Here is a 3,581-nt window from a genome sequence, read left to right as displayed (position 1 = left end):
ATCTCTCTTCTTGTGGGTTGTGTGTCTATCCTAATGTAAACAACAATGTTTAGGGCTGTGGATCCGTGTGTTAACAGGACCACCAAATCTAGAAACTCTAGATGGGGTAGATGCTCTGTAACAGGCTATGAATGAGGCAGGTGAATACACTAACATGGCTGGTATAATACTGGATCAATTTAAAGAGAGCAGTTGCCTATGTTTACTACATAATAAAATATGAACTTGTTTTATTTCTTTTATTGTTTTTATTCAATTGCTCTCTATTTAGGAACTTTTCAAGATAAACTAATTTAGTACAGCATTTAAATAATTTTGAAATTACTGTTTTGTTTTTTTATTATTATCATATATGCCTACAGCATCTGGTCTTCCTAGGTGGTCTCCCATCCAAGTACTAACCAGGCCCAACCCTGCTTAACTTTTGAGATCAGACATCAGGCTCGTTCAGGATGACATGGCCACAGACCATGAACCGTGGCTCCACTGGGGCGTGAATCCAGAACTTTCTGCATGTAAGGCAGATGTGCTAACCACTACACAATGGAACCACATGTTGTTTTTGTTTCTATTGTCTCTTTAGACTCTTTCTTCACCCTTATTCATCTTTTTCTTCAGTTTCAAATACTTATAACCTACATAATGTTGACTTGGAAACAATTAAGAAATAATTATGAAAGCATATTTTAAATGTAATATTTCTGAAGACTTAGTTTATCTCTTATCTGTGCTTTCATCCCCCAAATGGTAATGTGATGATACAAATGGAGACAGTATTATATAGTAGTGGACAATCCAGGCTCTGGAGTTAGATCATTTAGTTTCTCATTCTAGCTCCACCTCATTCAAGCCTTATGATCTTGGACCATATGTGTAATTCATGTAAATTGCTTAATACATATAGTTTATTACATACATTAGGCATAAAGTAAGTGTTAATAAATAACAACTATTACTACTATTACTAATTATTACTATAACTATTATTATAACTACTACTACTACTAAAAAAATTATCATTAAAGTTTATTAGTTCCTTAGGATTTATTAAATAAACATATTCAATTATATTTTTGTGTCTTTTCTACAAAGAAGAATATATACATTTTAACATGTGCCTCATTAATAATGTTCTGTCAACTTTACCTTTACGGAATATTTGTCCATTGGAAAAATTCCATCTGCTGAATTGAAATTCACTTAAAAGCTTTTGCTCTGTTTATTATGTAGGCTACATCTTATGTAGCCTACAACATTATGTAGATCATTAGGGGTGAAGATTAAATTATCCAGCTTTTACTTTTTTACAACTTTTATTTTTATTTTACTTATATTTTTCTTAATTATCCTCCATAAGAATTAAAAATAATTAAATGTATAGCATTTCATTTAAATGAAAATTATTAAATATTAGCTGTATAAGCATAGTATAGATGAGTTAAATATGAATCAAGCATGCACATAAATTATAAATGCAGAACAATCTTGTACATTTATATAATTCACATCATGGCAACCCTTGACTTGCTTCAAATCTTGGTCTTATGTAAATGTTTATATCACAAGTGCAAATCAAGAGGAAGTGCTTTTTTAGATTAGTGTTAAGTTAGAGGATACATGACAGTTCAATTGTGGGGAAAAAAAACAGTCTCTGTGCTTCTAATCTCATTTTCAAGAATGACAGTCTTCACGAGTGTTCACTAAACTCTTTCCAGGAAGAGCTCTTTGAGCATGGCATCTGGTTTAAAGCCATCATGACATTTAAATTCTTTATCTAGTCATCCTTGGGAGGAGGTTTATGAAACAGATGTATAGGAAACATTATATTTATATGTTTAGAGTAATTCATGTGGAGATGAGAAGATTAAACTTTTCTTTCACCTCTATAAAAGCCTAATGTTATTTAACTGAAACAATTATATGTTGCTCGAAACAGGTAAGATAAAATTATATTGATTATAAATATTTGAAATCAAATAGCTATTTTCTTTGGTCAATGAGACACATTCAGACAAGTTGTAGCATGTTTACAGAATGTTCTTCTGAGGTCACTGAATTAAATGTTTTTGACCCAAACCCCCTAAAAATCCAACTGTGTTTTTACTGTTGTTGTTGTTGTTTCTATTTTCACAATAGAAATAATGTTTTTGTTGAAAGTGAGTAATTTTAGAAATTAATTAATTGTCTTGATGTTCTTGGTTTGTTGGAAATTTTATAATTTTGGCAGGAGTGTGCTCTTTAAAGTACTTTTTAAAATGATAGTTGTATAAATCTAGTATACTCTGTAAAAGTAGAGTTAGATAGAATACAATGCAACTACATTTACAAGGCCCTCGACATACTTACAAAGAAAAGGACGACATGTATTCGTGTTTGTACTGCCACACCTGATAGCACATTTCAGACACTAATCTTTTGGTGGTAAGGGCCAGAGCCTGTGTTACTGGTTAGGAGTTGACATTTAATGTGAAACTCAGAGGACAAGAAACACAGCTAAGAAAGAGTAGAAGAGATAGTTCCAGAAAAAGAGAATCACATTATTAATTCATTGATTTATTCATTCATTGAATAAATGAATTGTTAGATATTGAAAGAGTGAAAAAGGCAATACAGCTTCTTTTAAGTCATTTGAATTACAGAGGAGAGAACACTCATTTGCATGATTAATGTAAAAGAGTGTACAGAGATGAGTTATGAGAAACATTTTCAGTAATAAGCCGAGCCTCCAACTGGCAGCCTCAGAGTCACGTGTTGTTGTTATAGAATAGGTTTCTCTGAAATCTCATCTCAGGATAAAGGCTAGAAAGATTACCATATGGTTAGGGTGTCTTTTAAATCTCATCTCTGGGTCAAAGTCGATAACCAGAAATAACAGAACGGGAAGAAGGACTTTAAGCCAGATAGAAAGGGCTTTTTAAACATATACACAAACACACTTATACTCTGTATTTTAGGAAGACTAGAATTCTGTTGCCTTTTTAGTAACTCACGACTACTGTATCTATTTCTGAAGTACAATCTTTAGAAGTTAAACGTGTTAATATTAAGAGATCTACTAGTTTTAAACTTATGTTAACAAAAAATAGAACTTTATTTGTTTTTAAAATATTGTAATGAACTAGATTAATTGTCAATCAAGTGGTAGTGACAGTATGTATTGATGTGCCAACATCAATGACTTTGAATCAAACTCTTTATTATATTATAAAAACATTCAGAAAACTTTTCTTCCAAATCCTCATGCTTTTGAAACAGTTAGTCCTTGACTTGCTCTCAGTCTCCTATATAGATTTACCTTCCTTAGGTATTACTTCAGTTCTGTATATATTCTTCTCACATTTATTGTACCGGTCATCCAAATTAAAACCCTCTGCAATATCTGTTCCCTTGAAATATGTTGTTCAGATATTTGAAGAGCCCTGTAGGAATAAAACAAGATTTTAAATCAATAAAAATAAACATAATTTTAATTCATTACTGGGCTCATAAGAAAACTAAAGCAATTTCTATGGACAAACAAAACAACGTAAAACAATCAACAACAACAACAACAAAACAATAAAAATAATGAGCCAAAATGA

At 31.4% G+C, this 3,581-nt stretch overlaps 1 pseudogene; it reads right to left on the bottom strand.

Annotated features, from left to right (window-relative positions):
• Positions 1-353: 353 nt before the first annotated feature.
• On the bottom strand, positions 354-469 carry LOC111743175 (annotated as a pseudogene).
• Between the last annotated feature and the right edge of the window lie 3,112 nt (positions 470-3,581).

The sequence above is a fragment of the Pteropus vampyrus genome, unplaced genomic scaffold, assembly GCF_000151845.1.
Source record: "Pteropus vampyrus isolate Shadow unplaced genomic scaffold, Pvam_2.0 Scaffold4, whole genome shotgun sequence".
Lineage (NCBI taxonomy): Eukaryota > Metazoa > Chordata > Mammalia > Chiroptera > Pteropodidae > Pteropus > Pteropus vampyrus.
This window is presented reverse-complemented; position numbering and strand designations above follow the sequence as displayed.